The following is a 7,906-nucleotide window of genomic DNA, read 5'->3' on the forward strand; positions in this document are numbered from 1 at the left end:
ATAGATATTTGTAAGGCCTGTACTTTTTCTTTTTATGCTTATGCACTGTATTGGCGATGACATCCCAACGCTTTTAATATAATTAAAATACATTTCTTCGTAAATGCTTTGATAATATCTTTATCATATTTTTGGGAACAAATTCTGTTATATTATTCTTCAAAAGGATACTCTTATTTTAAATAAAGCATAAACAAATCGGTCTATTCTGGCCGTGAAATTGGGGATGTCACGGTTGGTATCAGAGCATTAGTTTAAACGAACTAGGAATGTTTGAGGATTTATAGACTTAAACATAGAATGTTAAGCGATGATTGTGAGATGAGTATCTGCTATATTTATGAAGTATGTCTAAATAGAAAAGAGTACTAGCTTATTTAGGAAAGATGCCTAAACTACTTTTTTATGCTAAATGATTTATGTGTAGCTATAAAATGCCTTATGATGCTATTATTTGATCGGATCTATGGTCTATTGTCGACCGGATCTGGAAACTTTATGTGTTCAAATTTCTAAATGTTAATTACGGTATTAGAACTGGCATGTAACTTTTCGGAGTGAAAAGGAGGATTTAAACGTCTATCGTAAATAAAGCTTTCCCTACCTTAATTCTCGTCACAGTACACTGAACGCCTAGTTTGGTGTTTGGATTGACATGGTGAGAACTCGCAGCAGATTAGGAAACGCTAACGCAAAACCAGCAGCCTGGGCCATGAGTAATTGAGTGTGCACCAGAGGTAGCGGTTGCACCTGAACCTATCACGTTGGCAATGATACATGCGATGTTGGATCATCAGGTCGAAGAGATAGGGTGTCTACTTCAACAAAATAGGGATGAACCTACTATGTCTGTTGTGTAGCCCGAACTGAATGAAGAACTGTCGGAAGAGGGAAATTACAGTCGTACTGTGAGTCAAGTTGAACCCCGAGTGGTAAGGAGGAACGACCCGGATAGAGGGATTGACAAGGATGGGTGTATGTATAAGAACTTCTTGGGTGCCAAGCCACCAAGTCTTTCTGGATGCCCAAAGCCAGTGGAGATCATGGACTGGATCTCCAAGATGGATATGGTATTTGAAAGCTGCAACTGCAACAACAAGCAGAAAACTGTCTTTGTAGTTAGACAACTAAAGACCAGAGTTTTAAGTTGGTGGAAGTTGTTGGCTGATACAATGCCACAGGAAGAAGCCCTGAGGATGTCTTGGGAAGCATTCCTAGAGTAATTGAAAATGCAGTACTGCTCAGAGGTAGATCTGATAGACATAAACAACGAGTTTCAGAACCTGAAGAAAGGGAATATGAGTGTTGATGAGTATGCCACCGCATTCACCGAGAAGATGAAGCTATTCCCCTACTTGGTGCCTAATGAACTCTCTAGGATAGAGAGGTTTGCTAACGGATTGTCAGTGGACTTTGGCCCAAGTGTCAAAATGGAAACTACTTTGAAGATAGTCGTTAGAGCAACTAAGAATGTTGAGACCTAGTTAAGGGAGAAGGGCCTGGAGAGAGCTGAGGTAGGAGAAAAGAGGAAGTTTGATGGATCTGAAAGGCCCACAAGAAAATCAGGTTCTTCAAGTTTTGTTCCAAGAAGTTTGGAGGAGGAGGAGGTGAATCAAAATGGTGTGAGAAGTGCAAAACAAAGCACTCTGGTAAATGTGGCGAGGAGTTGACTTGTTTAAAGTGCGGGAAAACTGGTCATTACACCAATGAGTGTACATCCAACAAGAGGGTGTGTTACGGATGTAATGAAGAAGGGCATATTGCTAGGGACTGCCCGAAGAAGAAAGAGGCGGCAAAGCCTAATGGGTCGCCAATGCCAAAGGCAAGAGCATTACAGATAACCTTGGAAGCAGCAAGGGATAAAGCATATGTCGCTTCAGGTACCTTTCTTGTAAATGGATTGCCTGCCAATATATTGTTTGATTCTAGATCTAATTACTCCTTTATATCGCATAAATTTGGTCGAAGACTAGCATTGCCGATAGATAAACTAGATAGTGCTCTATTTATAGAAGTTGCTAGTGGCAAATTCATACGTATTAGTGATTGCATTAAAAACATCATCATCGAATTGAATGGGAATAAATTCCATGAGGAATTGTTACCCATTGAGTTGAAAAGTTTTGACATAGCACTAGGAATGGATTGATTTAGTGCGAACGATGCCGAGATACTATGTAGGAAGAAGATGGTGAGAGTAAAACCACACGGAAAAGAGTCGTTTATGGTGTATGGGGACAAACGTAGAGTAAGTTCTAGAATCATCTCCCTAATGAAAGCCAAAAAGTGTTTATCCAAATGATGTACATCATACTTGGCATTTGTGATCGACACAAAGAAGGAGAAGAAAGATATGCAAATAATACCAGTGGTGTGTGACTATCCGGAATACTTTCCCGAATATCTTCATGGATTTCCCCCTGATAGACAAGTAGAGTTTCAAATAGACTTGCTTTCAGGATCGACGCCAATAGAGAAAGCACCATACCGATTAGAATCGAAAGAGATAAAGGAGCTTATGATGCAACTTCAGGAGTTGTTGGACAACGGTTTCATTAGACCTAGTTCTTCACCCTGGGGAGCTCCGATGTTATTCGTGAAGAAGAAGGATGGGAGCATCAGGATGTATATAGACTATAGAGAGCTGAACAAGGCAACGATGACAAACAAGTATCCATTGCCAATGATTGACGACATGTTCGATCAGCTGCAAGGTGTGAGCTATTTCTCAAAGATCGATCTTAGGTAAGGATATCATCTGCTGAAGGTGAGAGATCAAGATATCGAGAATACCGCATTTAGAACAAGATATGGACACTATGAGTTCTTGGTTATGTCATTTGGACTAACTAATGCTCTAGTAGAGTTTATGGATCTGATGAATCGAGTTTGTAAGCCTTTTATCAATAAATCCATAATAGTGTTCATAGATGACATTCTGATTTACTCAAAGAGCCAGCAGGATCATGGCAAGCACTTGCGAGAAGTATTAGACGTTTTGAAGAAGGAGAAGTATTAGACGTTTCTGGAATTAGCTAGATATTACCGAAGTTTTATCCAAGGCTTTTCTTCGATACCTTCTCCATTGACATCTTTGACCCATAAAGGAGCTACATATATATGGAGTGAGAAATATGAAGAAGCATTCGAGAAATTAAAGAAGAGATTTTGCAAAGCACAGATTCTTTCTTTACTGACAGAGTTGAAGACTTCGCAGTCTATAGCGATGCATCTGGAGTTGGGTTAGGTTGTGATCTAACCCAGAGAGATAAGGTAATAGCATATGCATCTTGAAAAATGAAAGAGCACCAGAAGAACTACCCTACCCATGATCTGGAGTTGAAAGCGGTAGTATTCGCATTAAAGATATGGAGGCATTATCTTTATGGCGCAAAGTGTAAACTCTTCACTGATCATAAAAGTCTCCAATATCTCTTTCATCAAAAGGAGTTGAATATGAGACAACGACGTTGGCTAGAATTACTCAAGGATTACGATTGTGAGATACTTTACCACCCTGGTAAAAAAAATGTCGTAGCTGATGCTCTGAGTCGAAAAGTAAACCTGGAAAGAAAATGGACATGAGCGTTAAGAATAGAAGTTGACTCAACAATTGTGGAAAACATTAAGGCACAAGTGTTATAAACAGATGGGAGATTTATGGATTATAGGCCAGTAGAATAATAGATGTTTGTAAGGCATGTACTATTTCCATTTATGGTTATGAACTGTATTGACGATGACATCCAATGCTTTTAATATAATTAAAATACATTTCTTCGGAAATTCTTTAATAATATATTTATCATATTTTTGGGAACAAATTTCGCAATATTATTCTTCAAAAGGTTACTCTTATTTTATATAAAGCATAAACAAATCGGTATTTTCTGGCCGTGAAATTGAGGATGTCACAACATAATTGCATTACATCCTCTGAAGATTCCGCATTTTTGTTTATGATACTCTGATGTTGTTTTTGAATCTGTCTATGATACTTTGACGATCTTTATGGAATGGAAGGTGTTTTGATTATTTTAAAATGAAAATTTTTCTTAGTATTTTTGGGACGTTACATATTTGAACGAATCCATATATATATATATATATATATATATATATATATATATATATATATATATATATATATATATATATTCAAATGAGAAATATATTTATTGTAAGAAATGTGAGAATGAATTATAAACAATCATTTGTATTTTCGAATTTATTTAATTAAATAATTACAATAAGTGAAAAATCGATAATAATTAATGCGAAATGGTCTATTAATCATAATGCTAATAATTATTTTTGGTGAGCAGTGCAAGGTTTAAAGATCAGATTGATCCCAAACCTAGACCTCCCACCGCTTTTGGAGCTGTAATCTTTTACCATGCCACCCAGTTTATACTTTTGTTACAAGCAATGCCTCCCCATATAAATTGTCTTCTAATTTTTTCAAGCGAATTTATGACACCAATCGGGGCATCAAAAATGGACAGGTAATAAGTGGGGATACTACCATGGACAGCTTTAGCAAGTGTAACCCGACCACCAAAACTAATATTTTTTTCTTTCCAAGCCGATAGCTTAGCCTTTAGTTTATCCACAATTGCGGACCAAGAGGCCATACGGTTCATATTCATACCCACCGGAACACCGAGGTAGGTGAAAGGGAGAGATGCCAGTTCACAACCCAATGGAATTGCCCAGTTAACGATTTCATGGTTCGGGACCCCAATATCATAAACTTTTGATTTGTTGAAATTAACCTTCAAACCAGAAGAGACATAAAAGCAACTTAGAATTCTGGCCAGGTTTGCAATATTCCTCTTAGACCACTCTCCCAAGAATAAGGCATCATCTGCATACAAGAGATGAGACAAGGAGGAAACAGAATTTGGGATGCGGATTCCATCGAAGATGCCTTTGGAGGTAAATAAAATTTTTTTTTCGGTTCAAAAAAAATAATTATTTTTGAAAACTTACATCTTCATTTACTGTATAATTATGAAAATGAATTAATTATTCATCTTTGATTACTTTTCAAAATAAAATTAAAAAAATTTCAAGAGTTGAATATATATATATATATATATATATATATATATATATATATATATATATATATATATATATATATATATATATATATATATAACGTCTGGTTCCTGGTACGCATTTAATTATAATGTATTCATTTTGGTAGAGCTACTCGACGAGACGAGTTGGGAGCCCCAGACTCGTCGAGTAGAAACGAGATTTGGACGCGGGTTTTAAGCCATCTACTCGACGAGTTGAGACCTTTAACTCGGCGAGTAGGTGTGCCGTCATGAAACCCTAGTTTCGGGGTTTTGCACCATATTTAATCAACTTAATCCCCACCTTATGGCCTTATTTCCAGCCTCCAAGTCCCAAACCCTAATCCACGAAACCCTAGAGCATTGTGAGAGTGTGTGAGCCATTTTTGAGTGATCTTGTGTGATTTGAAGCTTGTAGAAGAAGGAGAAGCTAGAGGACTCCAAGAGAAGATTGTAGATCCAGAAGCAACATCTCATCCCCTTCACTTTCTAGTAATCAAGTCTCTAACTTGCCTATTAGTTCATTAGATCTCCTTATTTCCACTTTTTGAGGGTTTTGCTTCAAGAAGCTTAACCCTTGGGATTTTGACGTCCCAAGCAAGGATCTTTTCAGATCTAGATCATTAAGGGTTGTTAAGGCATAAAGGTGCAAACTTTATGCCATTGAAGCGCCCATGCAAGCTCTAATGTGTTATTATGGCCTTTTAAGCCCCAAAAGGCAATGCACGGAAGGAAAGTCTGAGGCTTTACGTGTTATTTTGGTGTTTAGGGCTAGATCTTGGTTTTCATGTTTTGGTTTGAAGTGATAAGGCTTTTAGACAAAGATCTATGTCCTAATGAACTAGGGTTTTAGCTAAACCCACTAAGTAGGATTATTAACGGGTAAAGTTGGAAACTGTACCCTTAAAAGGGCATTTCCAGTGTGTAGATGAAGTATGGACTTTGGATCTGGAGAGTAGAGGGTTAATCTATTAAGATATCCTAAACAGACAGAGGAACTCGTCGAGTCCATAGAGGAACTCGACGAGTTGAGTCGTGTTGGCCCGATTTAGTTTAAGGTAGAACTCGACGAGTCGGTGAAGGGACTCGACGAGTTGATTTGTCAAATCGCGATTATGAGCAGCCAGGGAACTCGGTGAGTCAGGGGGATGACTCGACGAGTTGGATCGCGATTTCAGGATTTTCGAGTTATAGAACTCGACGATTTGGGTCATTTTAGAATGTTAACTTTGACCAGGGGTAAAATGGTCATTTTACCCTTAGAAGGATTCTCAGTTTTTGACTAAGTGATTTATGTGAATGATATTCGGGGAGTCGTTGGAGCAGCAATCGGAGATTCCTCACACGAGATTTCATCAGCCAGCTTGAGAGGTGAGTTTCCTTCAGTAGGAACGGGTCTAAGGCACCAATGCCGACCCGTATGGAGTAGCTAAGTGTGGGCTGGGCCTGTATCTTAGAATTGTTTATGATTAGTAGCTAAGTGTGGGTTGGTCCCTTATCTTAGTATTATCTGAATATGTTATTGAACTGGTGGATTATAGTTATACTTGTTGTCTGTGTGATACTTGTATGTATGTTTAGTTAGCAGGGTGTGGGCGGGGGCCCGTATCTCCTGAATAAGCAGAGCGTGGGCGAGGCCCGTACCTCCTAGCTAGTTGAGTGTGGGCGAGGCCCGTATCTCTTAGTTAGAAGAGTGTGGGCGAGGCCCGTATCTCTGAAGTAGCTGAGTATGGGCGAGGCCCGTATCTTATAGTTAGTCGAGTGTGGGTCGAGGCACGTATCTCCTAGATGCATGTTATATGTTATGTGTCTGGTTTGGGGTAGTTTGGGGAGACTCACTAAGCTTCGTGCTTACAGTTTTCAGTTTTGGTTTCAGGTACTTCCGATAGCAAAGGAAAGAGCTCAGGATGATTACATTGCACACACCATTCGTTCAGCCTAGGATGTTTTAGACTCTGATATTTTGACACATGGTTTTGATACAATTTATTGATAGGATGATTTTGTGATACATTACTTATGTTTTATGAGATGATGAATGATACTTATGGTTTTATGAATAATTTAAAATGAAATTTTTGGACCAATATATATATATATATATATATATATATATATATATATATATATATATATATATATATATATATATATATATATATATATAAAGGATACAAAAGTTGATCATACATGAAGAATTTAATGCATAGGTTGAATATACACAGATAATCTGATAGATAAGTTGAATATAAATAGAGAATTTGACACGAAATTTAAAAATACATGGACAATACACAAATTGAGTATATCCAACAGTGAATACACAAGTTGAATATATATATATATATATATATATATATATATATATATATATATATATATATGTGTGTGTGTGTTTAATTATTTCTAACAACTATTGTGTTCCTGAATGCACCGGTCGAAATTCAAATAATTAAATAATTAATTAAATCAAAAAGGGTATTTCCGTTTTTTGCATTTGCAATTAATGGGATCATTTAATTAAATCCATGAAATTAAGGAAACAAAATAATAAGTTGTATAAACCCTAATGACGACTTCCTCCAAATGGTCGATACCTCTTTTCCATCTTCAATTTCGCACTTCAGCAAAATCAAGTGAGAACTTTCCTCACACGCATGCGTACAGAACACCATTAATCCACCAGATCGTTGATTTTGTCTCTACCACCATGGTCAGACGTAGCCATTGGCAACGTCATCTTCCTTCCTCATTCGTATTATGGTCTTTCCCTATCGGTGAGTTTTTGTTCTCTAATTTGAAATCGATTTTCACATAATCGA

This window comes from Lactuca virosa, chromosome 3 (genome assembly GCF_052849685.1).
Source record: "Lactuca virosa cultivar CGN04683 chromosome 3, Lactuca_virosa_CGN04683_v6, whole genome shotgun sequence".
NCBI classification, from domain to species: Eukaryota; Viridiplantae; Streptophyta; class Magnoliopsida; order Asterales; family Asteraceae; genus Lactuca; species Lactuca virosa.